A 26,017-nucleotide genomic window follows, 5' to 3' on the forward strand; every position below is an offset into this window, starting at 1 on the left:
CTCACGTGTTTTAGCTTTAATTATTCATAACAAAGAGGCAATGCTGTAAAGGAATAGAGAAGATATTTGAGTTCCCTGTTCCCAGTTTATGGATATTTTATACAAATTATAGCGTACGTTTCGAAAGTTCCTTAAAAAAAATGAATATTATTACATCTTAGCTGAAAACCTGGCAGCGGTTAGGGTTCAAACACGGGACCATTGTCGCGACAGTTTTGTGTGCTAACCACGTGACAAGCCAGATACTAAATCCTCTCATAGGGAGTAGATTTCTTCTGTCTCGTCTGTAGTATGATAGTTAATACATTTTCAATGGTAGTAAAAATGGTAAACCAGAACTAACAAGAAGTCTGATCGACTGATAATTTTATGTCTTAAATAATTTGTTTATTAGGATTTCTTATATAAAGTGCTGTGAGCTTTAATAAATGGTTTCCAGCGTAAAATATTATAAACATGTACAGTATAAGCACGTAGGCTTACAGTTTCAAAGGCGAACATTCAGTGGCGTAGCCAGGGTGGGTGGAGTTGGGGAGAATTTGAAAATCCCCCCCGGGCTCCCGCTCTATTGGGGGGGGGGGGGCCAAATGAGTATTTTTTTACATTAAATATTAAATATTACGCAAAATGCAGGGGCTCCCAAAGAGGTCAAACCCCCGAGCCTCAAATGATGGCAAATTCTTAGCTATGCCCCTGGCGAACATAAGGAGCTCTAGTATTTGAGACCAAAAGAAAATCCGCTGCCGAGGACAGACGTAGAACACCAGGGGACTATGGTTATGTTTGACCTGGCTGTGGCAAAATATGTAGGTCACAGCTGGGGCTGCTTAGCCGCGGGAAATACTGCATTCCTCACTAATCGAAGACAAACCTTACTATTTTCTAAACAGTTTCCGGTTACGCATCTTTATCCCCTGTACTTTTTTTAATGAATACTGGTGGTTGTTTAATTGATCAATATAAGATTGAATTTTTATGATTTTCCAACTAATTGAAATATGTATCTGCAGAACTGAGTAGGCATACTTATGATTATGTCATTGATGGAAATGTTGCATTGATCTTCGTGACTCTCTAACTATGATAGAGCAATTGAAATATTTTATGTATTGATATGACTGAGTATTTATGATTGTGCTACTGATTGTAGGATTGGTTCAACCTCGTGTTTCTTGTGCTGAGTTTTGTTTAACGATTAATACACTCGCTCAATATTCCTTCTTTCTGTCTATCATATTCATCTGCGTTCATTTTTTTTTCTGTCCCTCCAATCTCTGGGTACCATCTCTTGTATTCACGTCACTTCCGGATCATAACTATCAATCAGCCCCCTTGTTATTCTATTGACCAATCAATCCACTTCTACCCTACACCTCTTGTCTCAAGCATCGGTCAACAAATTCCTTACACAACGTCTCTCTAGAAACACAATCATTTCCTAACCGGGCGAGAATACCTTTTCATGCTTCGTCCGAAATTATTTTTTTTAGTCTATTTCGATCCGGCTCTCACCGTCATGGCGGCTTACACTGGTCGGTGTTCACTGTTGACACTTAAGGTTATAAAGGAACTCATCAGACTGTCATTACACGTTGATTATGTTCGATCTACGAGACTAGAAGTGGCGGTACAACAAGGAACGAGGAACAGGGAACAATGTGGTGTAATAAAAATATATTGACGAGAATTTTGTCGGAACGAATCAAGACTATATCAGAAAAAAAATTGTATTCAAAATGGAGAGGGGGTAACTAAGATGGAAGAACGGTTGTAGAGAGTGGAACTAAATTACGGGAACATAAAAAAGGGAACACATCGTAGAAGCATAGGGGAACAAAAAAACGAACCTTTTAAGAAATTTTGGTTTATATAAGAGGTATTAGAAAAGAAGTGACTAGCGTCCGTGTGACTATATGTGTTCATTTCTGGCTTATTTTTGTATCTAGCTGTACCAAGGGAGGTAAGTAATAGTTTTTCTACAAAGTTTGTGGTCTAGTCAGTAGCGACTGTAGATGTTTTACTTGATAAGTTCTCCTCTCATGAGCGAGATAAAACCAAGAGTGACAACATCGATAAACCAAGGTAAATTAAGTTAGTGTTTCACAGACACAAGTTAACTAATGTAATGTTCTAATCTTTGTGCTACTAAAATAAATATATTATAGCGTTTATATAGCACTATTTTCAATGCTTACAGCATGCTCATTTGTGCACCGGTGTGAGGGGGGTATCTGGGAGAAGGTTTTCCGTGCTGCCTTAAGGCGCTCAGTAAACACAACGCTGCTCGAGTCGGGTGTCGAACATCGAACCCCTTTCTTAGGTAGCCAAGCAAAGTTCTGGCGTACTTGGTCTTTCGACCACGCTTACCACTTTATAAAATCTGCAACTACAAATTAAATGTTATATTTACATGCAAAATCAAGACATTAGACTACTAGAACGTAACCATTGTGTTGAAATATTGTGGCTACATGGATCTAATAAGATCTTTCGTTTTAATTCTTCGATGCTACGAGGTTACACAACTGAAACAGTACGAAATACGAGATATATAAAGAGTCATTGTTTGTTTGTGTTCTGCTTACAGGGTTTATCTTTTTTTTTTAAATACAAGTACCTACGGGTTGACGCTAATCAGTCGACTACTTCATTCTGGGCAAAACAAATTAGGTACCTAAGGATGGGCACTAATGAAGTACTTAAGGGTTGGCATTAACCAATTAAGTTTAAAATGGTTGACACTAATCAAACAAGTACCTTAGGGTTGACACTAATCAAATAAGGGAGATAACCTATCGTCTTGTTAGCTTCAAGTTTTTATTTTATTTCTCCATATTTATTTGTTGTTTTTTTTTAATCCATTACGCATCACGTTATTATGGATTGGGAGGCGCGTTGTGCTGGTCACATGACACCCTAGTTAACCGTAAGCCCCAGAAACAGATGAACCTTACATCATGTGCCCTATAGACCACAAGGTCTGAAAAGGGAACTTTATTATGGATTATATTATATTAGCGTAAATGCGTGTTCGCTAGAATATAAGCAATGTACAACCAGGCTTCACGTATAGTCGATAGCAGTACCTTACGCAATATGTAAACCCAAGGCTACCCAAATAGTCGATGGCAACCCCCTTTTTTTAAAATATGAACACCACAGGCTCCGCGATAGCAACACCCTATGCGATATGTACACCCCCAGAATCCGCAATTACTAGATAGCAGCTTCCTATGAAATATGTACACCCCAGGCTCTCCAAATATTCGAGGACAACGCCATGTACAATATGAACACCCCAGGCTCTCCAAATATTCAAGGACAACGCCATGTACAATATGTACATCCCAGGCTCTCCAAATATTCAAGGACAACGCCATGTACAATATGTACATCCCAGGCTCTCCAAATATTCAAGGACAACGCCATGTACAATATGTACATCCCAGGCTCTCCAAATATTCAAGGACAACGCCATGTACAATATGTACATCCCAGGCTCTCCAAATATTCAAGGACAACGCCATGTACAATATGTACATCCCAGGCTCTCCAAATATTCAAGGACAACGCCATGTACAATATGTACATCCCAGGCTCTCCAAATATTCAAGGACAACGCCATGTACAATATGAACATCCCAGGCTTTCCAAATATTCAAGGACAACGCCATGTACAATATGTACATCCCAGGCTCTCCAAATATTCAAGGACAACGCCATGTACAATATGTACATCCCAGGCTCTCCAAATATTCAAGGACAACGCCATGTACAATATGTACATCCCAGGCTCTCCAAATATTCAAGGACCACGCCATGTACAATGTGAACACCACAGGCTCTCCAAATATTCGAGGACAACGCCATGTACAATATGAACACCCCAGGCTCTCCAAATATTCGAGGACAACGCCATGTACAATATAAACACCACAGGCCCCGCAATCACTACATAGACTAGATAGCAACGCCCTATGTAATATGTACACCCCATTCTCCGCACCTTTCAAGAGCCGGCACTGCTTCATTTCAAACACACACGCTTACAGGCCAACAGACTACAAAACGCATAGCAAACTGCATCACTCCTACATTTTTAAGGCTGCTGGAAAGCCCAATTACGGTAATACCCTTAAAATCGTCCTATTTTAAAACGTAGCAGTTTGAGGAATGGACAGAGGTAGCATTTGTTCAAATTATTTCAATGTAAAACACTTACATACAATTTCTAGCTATAACTGAGTGTGTATTCTTTAGAGATACAGATAATATCTTTCTTTAGAGATACAGATAATGTCTTTTTCAGTTGAAAATATAAATCAGTGGATGAAAAGGGTTAAAATATGAACTTATGCAAACTCTTCGTTATAGCAGTTCCAATAAGGCGACGAAAGGCTTCTATAAACAATGTCATTGCACGCATATAAATCATTCACACATATACTAGCTGAAACCCGTGCTTCCTTACGATAGAAATAGTTGGTATAAGTTTATTTTGACGGGACACAACTATACTACATATAAGCTTTGTTTGTTTGTTTTTTAACTTTTTTTTTGTTTTTCTTGTTTAAAAATATTAAAACTGGTTGGTGGAACGTGAAAAATATCAACAAAGAAATCTGCCTGTTTGGTGTGGTCACTCAATGAAATTCTTCGTGTGTGTTCTTGTGTCATCTTACTACAGCTGAAAACTATCAAAGACAGCAAAAAGAGTACCAAATCAACAAACAGGCAGACAATGGCTGTGTCTGCGTATACTGCGGCGAAATATGTTGGTCACTGTTAGGTCTCCGTTGGTACATGAAGTATTGTACTCTTCAGAATTTTTTTAAGATGAGGGGGGAGGGTGTTTGGAAATATTAAGCACTGTACAGAATCTTAGCTGCCAGAGTTTATGAGTTTAAAGTCTTTTTGACATTCACCCCTAGGACCCAAGGATCTACCCGGCTCAGCGTTGTCTTGTTATTAAAAGCCTTAAAATGAAGAGCTCCTACAAACAAAACTAGACGTGGAATCATCCAAGTGGAAGAACTCTTGTCGAAGTTTCAGTGCATTAGGAGGGGGAGCTAATGGATTGAAGGATCATAGATTCCGATCCTATATCATTTCACTCCCCTTGCTCTTTGGGTCATCCTTGAATTAAAATATTCACATTCTCTTTGATCTTCTCCTAGACAGTGATCAATGGATTTCAATGAATTTGTCTTTTAAAAAATACTCATTAGAAAAAAATACAACAAAAAAAAACACTCTTTAATAAGAAAAAAACAACACAAACCCTCTATATTTGAAAATAATAAAAGAGTTACACGGACGATTGCGATGACTGTTGCCTGATGAACTAACGAGGTAGCAAATTATTCTCTACAAAAGCCGAATATCTTTACTATTACATTCAGATTGATCAAGCATTTAAATAGGTCAAAATGTTTTTGAATACTCTCATAATATTTTTAATTAAGCGACCATAATCCGGAACATTAATTAAACACAAAAAACTCTATGACATAATTTCAAGACGTTGGACTGTATGCTGTATTTTGAAGGAAATTAAAGACATTTATGTAACAACAACAAAATGACGCAATCAGAAAATTGACCAATTATTTAATCAATCAGTGATAATTATATATATTTAAAAGGGGATTTACACATTGCAGTATTGAGAGATATGACATTTTGTTTTTTGTTTGTTTGTGTTGTTTTTTTTGTTTTATTTTGCGGTTATTTCCTTTAGATAATACTAGCAGTACGCAGCGGTTACGCCCGTGGATTTCTTCATAAGCTTTATATTGTTCATTATGGCTTTAATACCCCCTTCTTTTTTTTTTAATAAACGGGCCACATTTAACCATCATCCTAAATACTTTTTAGCTCGTGAATAAGCGTATCTGTTACAATGAAATTTCATGGCCCGCTCTTTCGTCCTTTCTCTCTATTTCTGTCGTTCCCTGGAACCCCCATTTTTGTTTATATGCGCATCGTAATTTCTCCCACATAGACTTTTGACTTGATTTGGCGAGACCCGCTTCATAATGCGCCCCCGACACATATAAGGCCCTCATAATTTGGGCCAGTTAATTTAGCAGCATTTCGCGAATGGCTTTCCCAAGGTTGCGATTCTGTCAAAAACAGCAAAACATTTAATAGAAATTGTACATACACCTTGGACTATAAGTTCTGATGCTGCCCGACTAGTTATGGGAGATTGCTATCATCTTTCTTTAGTTCAACACTTGCCAACTTATAGTCTTAACTGTCCCACAAGGCACGATAAAATATTGGACATGTGTTATAGCAACATAAAAATGGCCTACACATCTCGATCGTCATTTCCCCTCGTAGAGTCGGACCACTCAATGATCCATCTTACACCCACGTACAAACCGGTTTTAAAAACAACAAAACCCGAAGTACAGTCCATCCAGTCACGGTCTGACGACTCTGTTTTACAGCCACAAAGTTGTCTGGAGCAGACAGATTGGGACATGTTTGTAAACAACTGCCCAGACAGATGAACTTACCACAACTGTTAATTCGTACATCCAGTTATGTGAAAACATAATTATATCAAGGAGGAAAATTGAAAACATTCAGTAATTATAGACCCTGGATGACCAACAAAATTAACATTCTGTCATCATCGAGAAGTACATAGAAGTCTATTTATAAAGCGCTGGTTATGAGTGTGTATGTGTTTTTCGTGTAAGAATGTCGTTCGTATGTGCATCTATATTGTGCATCTATATTGTTATTGTACAGTAGTTACGCTGAGGTTGTCAATTGTAGTCAAAATGAATTACCATTAGTTAGGATCAATAAAATTATCTTATCTTATCTTATCTATAAACCGTTCTTAGTGAGCGTCTAGGAGGTAAAAGGAACCTGTGTACGAAATGTGATGACAGTTTAGCTTAAGAGATCTCGTGATCAATGACTGGTAGGTTAGTGATTGGTAACTTACAAATATATTGGACTTTACAGTCATCTATGAGTTCATAGGATCACTGTGTAGGATATATATATGTGTCTGCATATAGCATATTTTTTTTCGTTTTTTTTGTTTTAAAGTATTTTTTTCAGTTTTTTTTTTGGTAAATGTTGTCAGCGAAGTGGATGGCCTTTTCATTGCATATCATTTCTTGTTCTATTGTTTTGATGTCTTGTGAATTCCAAGTGCTTACCTTCAAATCATTTGTTTCTTGTAGGATTTGTTCTCATATTTTAACAAACACACTCACCTAAACACATCTAAACACACACTCAAACCAAAGTACATGAACACACGAGCAACGAACTGTCAGATTAAGTTACGCCATTTAGGCGAATACAAAGCTGAGCTGAGTTGTTTTTTTTAATTGCGTTCTTGTTATTGCACAAATCATAGTTCAATATGTTTCGTTTCTCGAGTTTCTAATAAAGGCGCCAGAGTTGTCTTCCTTCTGTTGATAAAATTAGCCATTAGAAGGTTCACTTAGCACTATTTGAAAGCGAACGTTTGTGTGTAAAATGAATGTCTTTAATGTTTTCAAAGCGTTCTTCTGAATAAGCGACTTCCTAATGGTTCTGAGAATTGAGTCTTAAATCTCTCTTCTTCCTAATGGTTCTGAGAATTGAGTCTTAAATCTCTCTTCTTCCTAATGGTTTTGAGAATTGAGTCTTAAATCTCTCTTCTTCCTAATGGTTCTGAGAATTGAGTCTTAAATCTCTCTTCTTTCTAATGGTTTTGAGAATTGAGTCTTAAATCTCTCATATTACTAATGATTCTACGAATTGAGTCTTACATTTCTCTTCTTCCTAATGATTCTACGAATTGAGTCTTACATTTCTCTTCTTCCTAATGATTCTACGAATTGAGTCTTACATTTCTCTTCTTCCTAATGATTCTACGAATTGAGTCTTACATTTCCCTTCTTCCTAATGGTTTTGAGAATTGAGTCTTACATTTCTCTTCTTCCTAATGATTCTACGAATTGAGTCTTACATTTCTCTTCTTCCTAATGATTCTACGAATTGAGTCTTACATTTCTCTTCTTCCTAATGGTTTTGAGAATTGAGTCTTACATTTCTCTTCTTCCTAATGGTTTAGAGAATTGAGTCTTAAATCTCCATTCTTCCTAATGGTTTTGAGAATTGAGTCTTAAATCTCCATTCTTCCTAATGGTTTTGAGAATTGAGTCTTAAATCTCCATTCTTCCTAATGGTTTTGAGAATTGAGTCTTAAATCTCCATTCTTCCTAATGGTTTTGAGAATTGAGTCTTAAATCTCCATTCTTCCTAATGGTTTTGAGAATTGAGTCTTAAATCTCCATTCTTCCTAATGGTTTTGAGAATTGAGTCTTAAATCTCCATTCTTCCTAATGGTTTTGAGAATTGAGTCTTAAATCTCCATTCTTCCTAATGGTTTTGAGAATTGAGTCTTAAATCTCCATTCTTCCTAATGGTTTTGAGAATTGAGTCTTAAATCTCCATTCTTCCTAATGGTTTTGAGAATTGAGTCTTAAATCTCCATTCTTCCTAATGGTTTTGAGAATTGAGTCTTAAATCTCCATTCTTCCTAATGGTTTTGAGAATTGAGTCTTAAATCTCCATTCTTCCTAATGGTTTTGAGAATTGAGTCTTAAATCTCCATTCTTCCTAATGGTTTTGAGAATTGAGTCTTAAATCTCCATTCTTCCTAATGGTTTTGAGAATTGAGTCTTAAATTTCACGTAAGATGGCGTGGGGGAGGGGGGAGACATCTCCGTCAATTAACCATAATTTCGCGTATATACCCATTATACGTACAACCCTGCACTCGCGTATACCCCCGCACATGCGTATGCCCCGCACATGCGTATACCTCGCACAAATTTAAAAAAAAAATTTATATATTTAAAAAAATCGTACAACCCACACACTCATATATCCCACATGTACAAAACGTGATTTGCAGTAATTACCGGTACATAGAGTACTATCATCGGTACTATTTATATAGAGTACTATCATCGGTACTTTTTATATAGAGTACTATCATCGGTACTATTTATATAGAGTACTATCATCGGTACTATTTATATAGAGTACTATCATCGGTACTATTTATATAGAGTACTATCATCGGTACTATTTATATAGAGTACTATCATCGGTACTATTTATATAGAGTACTATCATCGGTACTATTTATATAGAGTACTATCATCGGTACTATTTATATAGAGTACTATCATCGGTACTATTTATATAGAGTACTATCATCGGTACTATTTATATAGAGTACTATCATCGGTACTATTTATATAGAGTACTATCATCGGTACTATTTATATAGAGTAATATCATCGGTACTATTTATATAGAGTACTATCATCGGTACTATTTATATAGAGTACTATCATCGGTACTATTTATATAGAGTACTATCATCGGTACTATTTATATAGAGTACTATCTTCGGTACTATTTATATAGAGTACTATCATCGGTACTATTTATATAGAGTACTATCATCGGTACTATTTATATAGAGTACTATCATCGGTACTATTTATATAGAGTACTATCATCGGTACTTTTTATATAGAGTACTATCATCGGTACTATTTATATAGAGTACTATCATCGGTACTATTTATATAGAGTACTATCATCGGTACTATTTATATAGAGTACTATCATCGGTACTTTTTATATAGAGTACTATCATCGGTACTATTTATATAGAGTACTATCATCGGTACTATTTAGTTTTCTTGAGGTTTAGAATGGGATGTTTATAAACGTTTCCACGGGTTTTATGCGCGAAAATACGATATTTTACAACTCCAAAAAAAAAAAAAGATTTGTGACATATATGCATATTGTTTGCACACCTTTTTTGAGTATCATCATAAGTTGTTGATATAGTTGAAAAAAAAATATTTCTATGCGCAATTAGATTGTCAATGTATGTCAATAAAAGACGTTGCTGAGTGTTAAAAACCGCTCAGCTATCTGTTAAGGGAGGCTCGAGTTCCAATCCAGACCATAGTTTATGTATTGCTTAACGCCTAAAGGCTGCAAGGAAACCTTTTCCTAGATAACCCTCTCGTCCCAGTAGTTAACAAGATAAGATATTGCACTATAGCATTATGTTGGCATAAAAGCTGCCTTATGGCCGAATACAAAAACTATTTTTAAAATCTTTGTTGTTTGTACTTTAATTCTCTTCGGCAGTGTAGCGTTGATCCCATGCCGTCTCGGCACCTGTTGTTTCATTGGAACGGTGTTTCCCTAAACTTTTGATCTATTTGTACTCCTCTTAGAATGTTCGTCACGTTAAGTAGCCCTTTAAAGATAGAGATATAGAGATGCAGATCTTAGAGAGAAAGTGGAGATGGGTTGGTCACACCCTTTGCATCCTGGAATGTCGTTCAGATTTATCGATGGTCCAGGGTTCAAACCCTGCCCGCTCCCATCCCCCGTCGTCCTGCGGGAGGTTTGGACTAGGAAGCAATTATTTTCAACTCTGAAGGAACATCCGAAACATGGAAAACAACGAGCTAGGCAGGCCTTGGAATGGAACACCTAGAGCACAAGACGTAGAGGAAGACCAAAAAAAACATGGCGACGCAGTGTAATGGATGAAGCCGAGAGGACAGGAAAGAGCTGGGAAGCCATTATAACATTGAACAAGAGACCTTGGAGAGTGGCGTGTCTTTACATATGTCCCACATCGCATGTGGAGTGTGTATAAGTCCTAGTGACTATGAAATACCCCTCGCCCCCGCACCGTCAATTTTATTTTAATAACAATACAAGTTTTGTATTTTTGCATAAAAAAAAATAATTAGACGAAAAATTAAATTTTGAATGAAAACATTTAAAGTTCTATTCTAAATAACATTGATTTGGAACAAATGAGAAGCATGACATCAAAATTGGTTTCCCTTGTTGCTAATTTTAATCAGAGTAACGATTTTTTTCTTCTTAATGTTTTCATTGCTTAAAAAAAGGCATTTATCAAATGAACATAAATAAATGGGTATTTAAATAAAATTAGCATAGTCAATGAGGTCCAACGCGTGCTTCCTTTGAACTCCTCCCATACCCTGGGGGTACGTGTACCCCACTTTGGGAAACACTGCTATAGAACATCAGCAGAGTAAAAGGAGGAGGGGGCAACTGTGTTGGAGACATCGTTACTACCATTGCTAACAACCCAGGCATTCATCTCCCTACTACAACAGTGGTTCCAAAACTGCGTTCCGCGGACTACTAGAATAATAAACTATTAGGCCACCACGTGAATTAATCTCTCTCTAAAAAAAATAAGCAAAGTGTTATACGCTAAATACTTTGAATTTTCAAAGTGTTCCGTTAAGAGAAAGCATTACAGTGTTTCCCAAATTGTGTTCCGCGGAACCCTAGTGCTCTGCGAGGCTGGATAGGTGTTCCACGAACTACTTGAATAAATAACTAATAGGGAGCCACGTGAATTAATTTCTCAAAATAATAAGCAAAGGGCTCTTCTAAATACTCAGAATGTGCGAAGTGTTCCGTTAAGGAAATAGTTTGGGAAGCACAGCTCCATTAGACGAGCTGTAGTCCCTTTGCGACTGAAGGAGGCCATAGATAAACTGCTTTCTCTTTGCTTTAGGTAAACACAAACCAATATTTATTGCTAATAACACTTCCGTTTTCCACGGAAACTATTTTGGGGAAGAACTTCCCATTTACACCCATATCTCTCAATACTATGGCTGCCTAGTCGTGCGGTTTGCGCGCTGGACTGTCGTTCAGATTTATCGATGGTCCCGGGTTCAAAACCCAGCCCGCTCCCATCCCCCGTCGTCCTGCGGGAGGTTTGGACTTGGAAGTAATTATCTTCAGCTCTGAAGGAACATCCGAAACATGTAAAACATTTTTAGTATTTCAATATGAAACAAAATTAATGAATGGCCACTATTTAATTAACTAGTTGGTTAATTTTTTTTAAGTTTTGTAAAGAACTATGAATGATGGTGTAAAGTTTCAACTAGATCTGAGAATGGGAAATGGGAGCAATAACGTGTTCAAATTCGTACCAGACAGAGTTAATATAAGCTTTGTGAAAATGTGTGTCTATTTAATACAAGTCAGTACTGATGGTCACTGATAGCGTCCACCCACGATCCATATCTCTACTTCAACCAATCTGTCACCAGACAGGAAGGATAGAGAACGTTGAATAGATAATTCTTCTGTCATCCTTATAGTCTGAGCAAGCTAATTGGTTGTACAAAGTTATTGTATTAGCTCCATGAGACCCGTATGATATTGTCAAACTAGTCCACCTGTTTACAGTACAACATTTTTGAAATATCTCTATAAATGAAAATAATCTCTTCTTTATCGTGTGCTGACTCTGTCGTATATGTCAAAAGCAGAGCCGGACTTAGATAATTGGAGGCCCTAGGCGAAATAGAAAACTTTAAAAAAAAAAGCAAAGAAACTAAAGCTAGTGTACTCCAGCAATATCATTGAGGGCAAGCTTCGCCATTCCTTCTCTTTAAAAAAATTGCTTAGAGTCCTGTGCGAGGTCCCCACCATCAATAGGAGTCCCTAGGCGGCTGCTTAGTTTGCCCATGTCTAATGCCGGCCCTGTTAAAGGCTTATACTTGAACCAGCCTGTAGATTTTGCTTTGGCTGTTGCCCAAACCTGCTTCATGCTCTAATTGTAATACTAAAGAAAAAGCCCTCATCTTGACATGTAAGTCTTAGACGCTCCTTCACAAAAAAAACCATTATTATGTCCTGGACCAAATCTCGCAGAATAACAGTGTATGGCCACGTGTAGGATTTTAACACGGTACCAATGCGACGACGGTCCGGTGCGCATTCCACATGAATATGAATTTTTCTCAGCATTGGGAATAAGAAACTTCAATGAATGTTGTGCCTTTGTAATAAATATTCATTCTTCACTTTCACCTATCCTTTAGTCTGTTGGACCGTCGGGGCACCACGCAAGATCTGTTGACCGTCTTTCTCCATTCCTTTCTTGTCTTTTGCCTTGGATAGAATTTCTTTCAATGGCATGCCCGTCCATACGTTTATGTTGTCTTCCCATCGCTTTCTCTGTTTGCCTTCTCTTCTTTTTCCTGGTGCTGTTCCATGAAGGAAGGTCTTGGTGAGTCCTTAGCACCTTTTGATATGGCGATAGTATTTATTAAGACTCTATTTTTGTATTTGTTTAGTAAATGTGAGCGCGTGAGACACAAGTTGATATGTCATTGTTTACATTCTTAACGGCTACATTTGTTCTTAATTTAGTCATCATTTCAAATCCTTTTAGATCAGCGGTTCTCAACCTTTTATGCTCGGCGACCCCTTTTACATTCCCCCACTCTGCCGCGACCCCTCCCCCCCCCCCCGCCAAACACACACATACAGCAATAGAAGAGTAGACAATAACAATCTATATTTTCGATGGGCTTAGGCGACCCCTGGCTAATCGTCAATCGACCCCCAAGGGGGTCACGACCCACAGGTTGAGAACCCCTGTTTTAGATTTACATTTCGCCACTCTCTCCCCCTGCACACATACCAAATTAAAATAACCCGAAATAGAAGAGTTCATACCGTTGAGTTATTTAAGGTACGGTATCTGGAAATCTTTGTTCTAGACAAGTACTATCTAGTCCATTGTCAATCCAGGGAGATAACTGACGCAACATACAACGAATACTTAAAGCATTTTAAAATTATATATATATATATATATATATATATATATATATACGATAATATATATATATACAAATATATATAATATATATACATCATTTCCGCTTCCTTTTTTGGTGTGGGAGAAAAAAAAGTGTACAAACCTTTTACCAGACAGACAGACAGACAGACAGAGTTTATATTAGCTTAGTAAAAAGTAATGGAGTCTTAAACACCACAATCTATAAGCAGAGGATGTAAAGGTCATCTGTTTCTTTAGCCGATGGTTCACAAGAGTGTTGTGGTGTAAGCACAACGACCAACCGCCTCTATTTTTTCCTAGCTAATGTCAAGTACATATTAGAGTTTAGGGGTGTCCATTACAAATTTTTTTTTGAAACCTTAGGAAGAGACAGGACATAAGTATATAATGGTTTTTCCCTTAAATCCCACACCAGGGAATCTGATTTTTTTCTTTAAAAGGAAACCTCTTTTTTTTAAATTAAAGGAAACCTCAGAATTTACGCTATTCAATTTTAGCTTTATCATCATAGGGATCTTTGGGCCTTAGGCCTCTTTTCTTTGCCTCTTTTTTTGGGCTTTATGTGCCTCTTTTATGGGCCATTTCGCCTCTTTTGTGGGCTTTTTAAAAATTTTTTTTTTATTTGTAAGTTCTCATAATTCACAACTATTAAATCATAAACAATTGAAAAGTGGTGAACCTAAAAATATAATAATAGTAATAGAAAATTTATTTAATATCAAAGACATACTACCTAACCATCCTAACCATTGAACCCACTAAAGACAGAAAAATGATATAAGTATCCTCTACTCCAGAACAATCAACACAATATCAGATATCCCTGACCCCCAACGCCCTATTTCTGAAAAACTACCTGAGCATTGTACAGGTATATGAAAATTAAACTAGATAATTCTCTACCCTAAAAATCCATTATTTTTCTAAATATCAATTCTAAGTGATTAGGATCAAACATCTCATTATTATGTAGACATTTGAGCCAGCTAGCCCAAACAAGATTCCTGTATTCGGAAACAATAAAAAAAATTGTGTTTTATTTTATTTTTTAGTTTTGGCAGCTTGTTTAAAACAATAGACAAGTTAACATTTACATAATTGCCACAGTTTGCTTCCAATAAGTCCATTACAGTACTTCTAACTTGAAGGAATAATGGACATTCCAAATACATATGTTTCTTATGGTGTTTTTAAATATAAAGCTTCATATAACTTGTTCAGCTTGTTTATGAATTTAGGAGGTGGCTCTGTAATGTTAGCTAAATAGACAATCTTTGGAATGACCAAACTATTTATCAATACATCTCTACCAAATATTGTAGAACCTGTGTGCTGATAAAGTTTAATCAAGTTTGAGGCTTTGACAAAAATATTCTCCCACTGGTCTTTACAATAGAACAAAGGATTACAGGTATAGACAATACCACAATTCTTGATTTTATCTACAATTTTGAAAACGCAATTCTCTTTGAATTTCCATTTCCCTAGTCCCATTACAGAGGATTTATTTATATTTACTTTTGAACCACTAGCTTCTCCGAAAAGTGTAAATTTCTTTAGTATATTCTCAATATCTTGCTCTGAAGATGGAAAAAAGGTTGTATCATCCGCATAGGCTTTGACTTGGATGGTTGAGAAGGAACGACCCGGTATATTTATCCCAATAATAGAGGGGTCAGATCTTACAGATTCCAAGAAGGGTTCCAAGCAAAGGATATACAAGAGGTCTGACAGACCTTTGTATGAGGATACTCCTACTGAGAGAATGATTAATTATCAATCTACTTGTTGCATTTGTATAGACAAGCTTTATACAAGCTTTATATATCTGATTAACAGGGAACTTATTTTACATTTCTCAAGCACATTGAACATGAAGCTATGGCTTACTCGGTCAAAGGCTTTTTCTTGATCTACAGATAAAAGAGACACATTGAGGTTTTTATCCTTACTGTACATGATAAAATCCCGTAAAAACATGCGTCATGCCGTCAATGTTTCTGTCAGGGATACAACAGTACTGGTCATTTCCTATAAGTTGGTTTATGAGTGGTTTCATTATTAGGAAAATCATTTTTGTGAGAAGTTTATAGTCTGTGTTGAGAAGTGAAATGGGCCTTATCAGCACCCCTATAAGTATACTTGTTTAATTCTTCTAGTTTTAAAAGAGTTTCTGTTTTAACGATTTCATCATCCGTGTGTAATAATGTGTATTTGAGTTGTTCATATTCTTGCCTCCTACGTCCCTGAGCTAATGTAGATATTAACTGGCTTTGCTGCTTGATAGAACTTTATAGGAGTGGCCATGTCTGTGTTAAATCGAAATGTGGATCATGTATATCTTGTAAGTAAGAGTTTAGATTAGTAGAATCAGGGCCGGTCCTACAGGTTGCGGGGCCCTATGCGAAACTGATTACGAGGGCCTATTTTTTTTTTTCTTTTTAAAAGGAAACCTCAGAATTTGCGCTATTCAGTTTTAGCTTTTTTTTTTTATTGATACAATCAAATGGAAATTCAGTTTGACTACAATTGACAATATCAGCGTAACTTCTGTACAATAACAGTATAGATGAAAAATTCGAACAACATTCACACACGAAACACATACACATTTGCAAGCAGCTCTTTATGAATTAGACTTCTAAGTACTTCTCGATGACGACAGATGATCTTGTAACACTCTGACCGAAAGTGGAATAAAGGAGTTTTAAAATCTTTCTGTTTTAGTCCTAATGGAAAGGAGACGACCACTTCGTTCAGATCTTATGTAACAGTGGTTTAATGGTTGTCCTTGAGAATCGAGAGTGTTTTTGGAAAGGCATCTTTCATGAAAAAGCTCTTCAAGAGATGGTAGCTGTATTCGAGTGATATGCGATGCTTTTTTAATTAGTCTAAATAGTCTAAGTCTTTGTGCAACCTATGCGGCCTCAGTGGGCCCCGCATTTTCATAGGCCCCACGCGCTAACGCTAGGTGTAAATTATTAAATGAAACCATTTTAACTCATATTACAAAGAGCGATAATTTGCCACCCGTTATACAGTTAAACATGTAAATGTTTGTTTTTTTTTGTTTTTTTTTTAAGGAAACCTCAGAATTTGCGCTATTCAGTTTTAGCTTTATCATCATAGGAATCCTTGGGCTTTATGCCTCTTTTCTTTGCCTCTTTTTTGGGCTTTATATGCCTCTTTTATGGGCCATCTTGCCTCTTTTGTGGGCTTTTTTTTTTTTTTTTTTTTTTTTAATATGTTTTTATTTGTAAGTTACCATAATTCACACGTATTAAATCATAAACAATCGAAAAGTGATTAACCTAAAAATATACTAACAGTAATAGAAATATTATTTAATATCAAAGACATACTACCTAACCAATGAACCCCCTAAAGACAGAAAAATGATACAAGTATACTCTACTCCAGAACAATCAACACAATATCAGATATCCCTGACCCCCAACACCCTATTTCTGAAAAACTACATGAGCATTATACAGGTATATGAAAATCAAACTAGATAATTCCCTACCCTAAAGTCCATTATTTTTCTAAATCTTAATTCCAAGTGATTAGGATCAAAAACCTTATTATTATGTAGACATTTGAGCCAGGTAGCCCAAACAAGATTCCTGTATTCGGAAACAATAATCAAGTTAAAGTTATGTATCATTTTATTTTTTAGTTTTGGCAGCTTGTTTAAAATAATAGACAAGTTAACATTTACATAATTACCACAGTTTGCTTCCAATAGGTCCATTACAGTACTTCTAACTTGAAGGAATAATGGACATTCCAAATACATGTGTTTTTCGTTATCAGCATTTTCAAGGTGGCATAATATACATTCACGGTCATTTGCCCGTCTTCTAACCATAGGGGTCATCCCAAAGATAAGTCTATAACTAATCTCTCTAGCTTTTGGTGGGATATGTTTACTGTGTAGGTTTATGAATGTGTCCTTGAATTCTGTCACCCCAAGAACTCTCCCCCACTTAATCCTATTCACTAGGCTTTCATGTAACAGCTGATTAAGTGTTATGTATGATTCTTTGGTTTTGTTGTGTATTAAATGTTCATTACCAGGTAAAACTCTTGAAATAGATCTGTTTTAGCTTTATTTTTTTTTTAATATGTTTTTATTTGTAAGTTACCATAATTCACAAGTATTAAATCATAAACAATTGAAAAGTGATTAACCTAAAAATATAATAACAGTAATAGAAATATTATTTAATATCAAAGACATACTACCTAACCAATGAACCCCCTAAAGACAGAAAAATGATACAAGTATACTCTACTCCAGAACAATCAACACGCTATTCTTTTCAGAAAATACTCACAACGAAAACAAATTTTGGAAAATGCTTATATATAATGATCACTAATCGTTACAATTATGGTGTATAAAAAGTTGAATACTTTTGTTCATTTAACGTATGATCGACTTTTAATATATTATACATTGCAATACATTGTTCATCGTAGACTAGTATAAATAAAGGGAGAGTATTCGTATCCTACAATCCTTTGACTCTTATTATTTATGTATAAAGTTGAGGTACTTCTGCCTGCTCCTTATCTGTTCATTATTGATTTCAATAGGAGTACTCTTGCAGGCCAAGAACCAATTAGAAAAACATTTTCTATTCTACGGATTCCGTCCGATTTCTTGAGAGAGAGAAAATAAAAAAGTATGAATGAACATTTAAAGGGTTTCGCATTGATTTAATTCCCTTTGTCGTCTGCAATTCTTCGAACTGATGGCGCAATTACCTCTTTAGACTGCCATTACGCTTACGATGTTTTGATATGTATGTATGTGTGTGTTTGTGTGAAAAGCAAATGAATGTGTGCGTGTTTGCTTATACTTGAGGCTAACTTGTATTTTAGCTTTCTTATAGATGTTTGCTGTGTTTTCTCCAATACATGGGATGGCTGCCTGGTCGTGCGGTTTGTGCGCTGGACTGTCGTTCGGATTTATCGACCGTCGAGGGTTCAAACCCTGCCCGCTCCCATCTCCCTTCATCCTGCGGGAGGTTTGGACTAGGAAGTAAACTATCTTCAACTCTGAAGGAACATCCGAAACATGTAAAACAAACAAACATGTTATTAAAATCTGTTTTCTGTTTTCCAGGGGGGGGGGGGAAATATAACAATGGATGATAATAATAGAATGTTCTGAAGAGACAACATTTACAAAAGCTGACAACTATAGTTGTTACAATTTTAATAAGCTGCCTCCTCTCTCTATGGCCATTTACAGAAGTTCACTACTATTGGATTTTATCCCCCAGGACCGCCATTTACAATATCCAATCTTGGTCATCTGCTATCCACGGTCAATATTTACAATCAGTGCTGGATTTCAGTATCGGTAAAGATGGCATTTTATCCTTCAACGAGGCTATCATTGTATAACAGTTCGCCTTGACATCAATAAAAAAACAAGCATCCGGAAGCGACCAATCGACATCGTTTATTTCGTAAATAAACATCCAATCAGATTTGAATAGGAAAACGTGTGATCAAGTTTGAGCCAATCGCAGTGCTAGGGTTATTTCTACATGAAAGAGTCACAGTTCATTTATATTATTGTAACCTAATGCAACTTTTGAAAAATTGATTTTTTTTAATGAAAGTTAATTAAGTAATTTAGTGTTTTCTTGAGTTTCGACGGGGATGCGTTCCGAGAAATAAAAATTTCCGGGGTATTTCATTTCGAATATAGATATAAACTATTATTGAATACGAACAGTATCACAAGACATCCCTTTACACGTTTATCTCCGAAAAAAACAATTGCCCCATTCTATTAATAGCTTCCAACTGTTTCGGACGTCACGACCTGTGACGGAGCAACGAGATATTGGTCTACAGTAGTCTGCGACGTCGCAGGTCAATGTTGAGTCCTGCTGTAACGAAATTAAAAATCCCAGTCTTCACCAGGATTCGAAACCGGGACCCCCGGTTCGGAGGCCAAGCGCTTTACCGCTCAGTCCCCCCCCCCCCTCAAAATATCTAAATAGCTAAGGGTCTTTCCAAATCCGGCGTTGTTTACAATAGCTAATATCTGCATTCTGTTCTCCGAACCCAATAATTACGCTCTTATTAATGAAATCTGGTTATGTTTAGATCACTGTGACTTTGTGTTAGAGACAAGAGGGGAATATTATGTTGAAATCTGGTTATGTTTGGATCACTGTGACTTTGTGTTTGTGACAAGAGGGTAATATTCTGTTACGTGCTTGTCCTTGTTTGATTTATCTGTCAGATTGTCATTGCTCATTTCTTCTTCTTTATCTACATAGTTTTTTTGTTGTTTTTTTTGGCCGCTGAATTGTAATCTATCCATCGGTTTCTTTGGCCAACGGTTGAGGAGCATGGTGTCATGTGGCCAGGACAACCTACCGCCTTTACTTTTCCCAGCTAAAGTCAGGTACCCATTCGATTTTTGTGGACTCAGGGTCGCCTTGAAAATCCCGAAATTCTAAATCCCAGTCTTTAAGAAGATTCGAACCCAGGGCAGCTGGTTCGTAAGCTAATAGCTTAACCACTCAGCCACCGCGCCCTCTCTCTTCTTTATAGTTGGTTTATGTGTGCATGAAGAGACAGGAGTATCTTCACATTCACCCCTGCAGCGTGTTCTTTAAACAACTGACATAATGTATAGACATAATGCATTTTTCTTTTGTTTGATAGGTTTCGGAATTTTCTTCATAATTATCGGTTATAATGTACTAACACACACCCCCCAGCAGGACAGCAGACGATGAATTTAGGAAGAGCTCGAACTCATACTCTAAGTGACGACCGATTAAATGTATTGACATAATGTGTTCCTCAATCTTATCCCAGCCAATGTGTTGGAACGTGCAGACTAACTGTATGTATATATATATATAATTACTCAAGCATAATTTGATCTATTTTCGGTTTTGTAAATTTCTCATTCCTTTAGAAATGAAGATTGTTGCCCAAGCCTTCTTCAGGACGTCAGGGGAAGACTCAAAAGTAAAGTAGCAATTATACATAAAACACTGAACCATAATCTTTAAATACAAAAACAAAATCTAATTAAATACTCAGAAAGACACAAAGATAAAGGCACATTCCTCGTTCCATATGCTAGGACAAATTTGTACAAATGCTCCTTCTTTCCTAGTGCTATTAGAGCATGGAATGGGTTGCCTGAGCTAGCCAGGAAAACCAGTGACTTGGCAGAATTTAAGTCATTGGTTAACATGCATGACTAGATGCATGACGCGTAGGACGTAATCATCTTTTTTGAAGTCTGTATTATATAAGATAAGAAGAAGAGGTGACATCGGCCAGAATTCGAACCTGGGACCATCAATGGCAATTTGGAGCGTCTATCACACGACCAGCCAGCTTTTTAAAGTCAAACACATCGAGTCTGCTGGTATATGTATTACAGGACAGTTTTTCACTACCACATGCACTGTATTGCCAACGTGCTGTAGTCACGTTAGTCTAATTCTATTATTGTTTGGTATTTAAAGTAAAAGCACTAAAGTTAATAGCAGAACTAGATTAGAAAACATTAAGACAAATGCAAAACAGTCAAACTTGGGATCAGAACTATTTTATTGCAGTCATAAAGTTATCGTGAGTAAATAAAATTAGAGTGACGCTAAGGTGTGAGGCAGCTTTTAGAATGGAATGTGTAGGTAGAGAAAGGTAAAGGAAGCGTTACAGGATAGAGAGAAGACAAGAGAAACAGTAATAAATATATAAGAGATAAAGAGAAGGAGAGATGGAGAGAGGCCAACAGTAATAGATAGAGACAACGACAGACAGAACAAATACAGGAAACGACTGGAATAGAAAGAATGAAAGAAAAAAAAAGAACAAATTAGAGACAGGATAGAGAAAAAGACATTAAAGAAAAAGAAAGAAGATAGATTCAAAATGAAAGAAATGGAACCAGAGACTGGTAGAAACAAAGATAGAAATAGTGCTCGAAAAAAGAAACAATGGATAATGACTATGTGTGTGAGTGGATGTTTCAGATTAAAGGGGAACAAAATTAAACTAAGACAAGAAAAAAGAGAAGAGAAAAGAGCGACAGAGAGAGAGAGAGAGAGTGTGTGTGTGTATGAGAGTGAAAGAAAGATTTAGCCAGTAAAATAAGAGACTAAAAAGAGAAAAAGAAACTGAGAGAAAATGTAGAGAGGCACTTCATATTGAGAGGAAGAGAGAAAGAGAGAGGCATAGTCAAAAATAGAAGAGAGAGAGAGGGAGGCAGAGAGTTGGAGAGAGTGAGAGAGATAGTTGAGAAAGGGTGGGAGAAAGCGATGGAGAGAGAGGAGAAATACAGAGAGTTAAAGAGAAATAGAGAGAAGTAGAGAGAAATAGAGAGAGTTAGAGAGAAATAGAGAGAGACAGAGAGAAATAGAGAGGTAGAGAGAAATAGAGAGAGGTAGAGAGAAATAGATAGAGGTAGAGAGAAATAGAGAGAGGCAGAGATAAATAGAGAGAGGCAGAGAGAAATAGAGAGAAGCAGAGAGAAATAGAGAGAGGCAGAGAGAAATAGAGAGAGGTAGAGAGAAATAGAAAGAGGTAGAGAGAAATAGATAGAGGTAGAGAGAAATAGAGAGAAGCAGAGAGAAATAGAGAGAGGTAAAGAGAAATAGAGAGAAGCAGAGAGAAATAGAGAGAGACAGAGAGAAATAGAGAGGCAGAGAGAAATAGATAGAGGTAAAGAGAAATAGAGAGAAGCAGAGAGAAATAGAGAGAGGTAAAGAGAAATAGAGAGAAGCAGAGAGAAATAGAGAGAGACAGAGAGAAATATAGAGGCAGAGAGAAATAGATAGAGGTAAAGAGAAATAGAGAGAGGCAGAGAGAAATAGAGAGAGACAGAGAGAAATAGAGAGAAGCAGAGAGAAATAGAGAGAGGCAGAGAGAAATAGAGAGAGGTAGAGAGAAATAGAAAGAGGTAGAGAGAAATAGATAGAGGTAGAGAGAAATAGAGAGAGGCAGAGAGAAATAAAGAGAGGCAGAGAGAAATTGAGAGAGGTAAAGAGAAATAGAGAGAGGTAGAGAGAAGGAAACAGAAAGAGAAACAGGGACAGAGAGAGAGGGAGACACAGAGAGAGAGGGAGGGGGTCAAATAATCGATACAAATAAAAGTCTTCACAATTTTTAAAAAAAAAGTCTCCTTAAGTCCACAAGATCTAGATCTAACAGATTCAGTCATTTTGTAAGCTTCTGTCAGTTGCGAAATGAATGCCCGCCTACAAAATTTTAGATTCTCATGATAAAACTAAATTATGTCAAGGATGCCAACTTGCACTTTTTTTCTTCAAAAGAAGTTGCTGTAGTTTGTAAATTCCCAATGCGTGGCAGTTGATTTGTAAGCATTAAAGTCATAAATGAATATCATTTAGAAAGCTGTAACAACAATAAAACACACATACATTGGGCTTATAAATGGTAAAAAATCTGGCCATATTTCATTTTTCTTACATTCTCTTGCGTCACCTCGTCTGTTCTAATCAGCTTTACATTTCTACCAGAAGACTTTGTCAAACTTAGATCTCCGGGGAATTTTATCAACATTGAAAAAAAAAGGGTACTTTCTTTTTTGGTCAATATTCTGACATCTAAATTTTTGTGTTCAAATAAAAAAAAAAAAAAAGAAACATTAGAAGACTTTTACACACTGTCTTGTACGTCTGGCCAATCATTCGAATTGTATATACTCTTGAGCACATTTATACTTTCTCTTAACCAGGATTTTTTTTTTTTTATTGGGAGAGGAAATGGACCTCATTCACCAATCGTAAATAAACAACATTTAGCCACGTGATAATATTGATAAAACAATGAAAAAAAAACGTATCACGTGACAGCCTTTATGGATTGCTCAATTTGTATAGAAGAGAATGAGAACCACGTGGCTAAATGTTGTTTGTTTACGATTGGGGATTGGGCTCACTCCATTCGTGCGGGGTAAAACCATTTTCATTTTTGTTTAATATATTAATTATCTTCTCTTATAAAATACAGACGTGAGTTCTTATGTCAATTTACTAACGCATGTTAACAAATGACTTAAATTCTGCAACATTATTGTTTTTTTTTTTTTTTGGCTGGCTAAGGCAATCCATTCCATCCTCTAACACCACTAGTAATTGTTATGCGGACAAGGATGCCATTGGCTGTCTTTCTGTGTATTTTATTAGGTTTTGTTTTTTGTATTTGGTAATTGTGGTCCAGAGTTATATGCATAATTGCTACTTTACTATTTGTTAAATAATGTAAAACAATCGCTTTTGTTTATTTGATATCATAAAGGAGGAGATGAGTTATCTTAATTTTTTTTCTATTTTACTATTTAATAATTAAAATACTTTTTTTAAAAAAAGGTATGTCCTATTTTATCCTGTTGTTACGTCCCTTTGACAATGGGCGGTTGCACTATTTGCACTTTTGTATGTCCGGCCCTGAGTCTGCTTAGAATTCACAGTATATTTCATCGGTTTACTTCTTAATCTCCTTTGATGAAAGGGTTTTAAAAGTAGGATGGAAAAATGTTGAGAAAAAAAAAAGGTTGAAATGTCTTTGCATATTGTTCCTTGTACATAGATTGTTTCTCTAAAGGTTGATATATCTCTCGCGCAGGTGTTGAATTGTGGTACGCCGCCACGTGTGGCTATTATTAAATCACGTCTGCGGATTGTAGAATCTGATAACGGAGCAAGGAAACGTGGCGTAAATATAATATATGGATATGCTGAACTGCGCAGCGAATTCATGTACAGCTTGAGTTTGTGTAAGTATAAGTGTGTGTGTATGTGTGTGTGTGTGAGTGTGTGTGTGTGTGTGTGAAAGAGAGAGAGTGAAAACCACTAATGACAGGGTATTGTGAGGGAGTGGAGTGACGTGTGAACGGTCGGCTGTTCGCGCCTGCGGGATTACCTGTCAGTCATCCCGTTTTATCAGAAGTATTATGTTCATCATTAAAACCAAAGTGCAGATGGAGCTAAAAGCCTGGAAAGATGGACACTTTTAAGAAGTACATGGATACAATCAATTGCGTTTCGGATGTTGTCTTGCGTTACTTGAGGGTGTATCAGACGTTAAGGTTGGCGCCTAGATGTATTCGACAGAGGCGCCTAGGTGTATCAGACGTAGAGGGAGTCGCATAGATGTATCAGACAGAGGCGCCTAGGTGTATCAGACATAAAGGGACGCGGCTAGATGTATCAGGCATAAAGGGAGGGGTCTAGATGTGTCAGGCCTAAAGGGACGCGGCTAGATGTATCAGGCATATAGGGAGGCGTCTAGTTTTATCGGAAATATAGGGAGGCACATAGATGTATCAGACAGAGGCGCCTAGATGTATCAGACATAAAGGGAGGCGCCTAGATGTATCAGACATAAAGGGACGCGCCTAGTTGTATCAGAGGTGTATTAGACATAAAGGGTGTATCAGGAAGTTGTGGCGGCTAAGCCGTTAAGCGCTTGGCTTCCGAACCGGTGTTCCCGGGTTCAAATCCTGATGAAGACTGTGATTTTCAATTTAGGTATTTTTGGCGCCTCTAAGTCCACCCAGCTCTATTATTAATACCCAACAATAGTTGAGGAAAAGTAAAGGCGGTCCGTCGTTGTGTTGGCCACACGACACCCTCGTTCACCGCAGAAACAGAGGACCTTTGCATCATCTGCCCTTTAGATCTCAAGGTCTGAAAGGGGTAACTGTTTCTGTACTAGATTTATCAGACATGAAGGGATGCCCTGGGTGTATCAGAAAGCAGTGGTAGCGACTTAAATTGAGCAAAATGAACGCAACTAATAAGTTTGATTTCGCATGGGGAGAGAGGGGAATAGACCCGCTCTTCGGCATAAGTAAACTAGGCAGCTGCTGTTGGTGGGGGCATCGCACAGGACTAAAACAAAATTAGAAGAAAAATAAATTGCGAAAGTTGGATCAGATCTCAAGCATAGTAGAACATTATTACTCTATGTTGACTGGTCCAACTCTGTCTCTACTACAGAGAGGGCAATATATGAATTTCAGTTATTTGTCGATTTAGATATAGACAGGCGCAATTTCATTTTCCTATATTTTCTTTTTCTTTGTTTAAAAATTTTATTTGTGGGAGGCCACCCAATTGACTTCACATAGGGTCTCCGATTATTCAAGGCCGGCCTGGGGAGAGTGTGCGTGTGTGTGTGTGGGGGGGGGGGGCGGGGGGTGAAGCTGAGAATGGAACGATGAGACTTCTACAGTGGGTGGACACTGGGTGGACACTGGGTGGACAGGTATTTCTAAAA

General features: G+C 36.9%; 1 protein-coding gene across 2 annotated transcripts in view; it reads left to right on the forward strand.

The window, feature by feature from the left end:
• Positions 1–26,017, forward strand: part of LOC106073993 (neuronal acetylcholine receptor subunit alpha-10-like) — a 204,246-nt gene that overhangs the window by 10,282 nt on the left and 167,947 nt on the right. Inside the window, exon 2 of one of the 2 annotated variants that reach the window (XM_056018433.1) lies at positions 24,362–24,512. The exons of the other annotated variant lie outside the window; for it this stretch is intronic. The gene's annotated coding sequence lies outside the window, so the exon portion shown is untranslated. The remainder of the gene's footprint in view (positions 1–24,361; positions 24,513–26,017) is intronic. 2 annotated transcript variants of the gene reach the window in all.

This window comes from Biomphalaria glabrata, chromosome 1 (genome assembly GCF_947242115.1).
Source record: "Biomphalaria glabrata chromosome 1, xgBioGlab47.1, whole genome shotgun sequence".
Classification (NCBI taxonomy): Eukaryota; Metazoa; Mollusca; class Gastropoda; family Planorbidae; genus Biomphalaria; species Biomphalaria glabrata.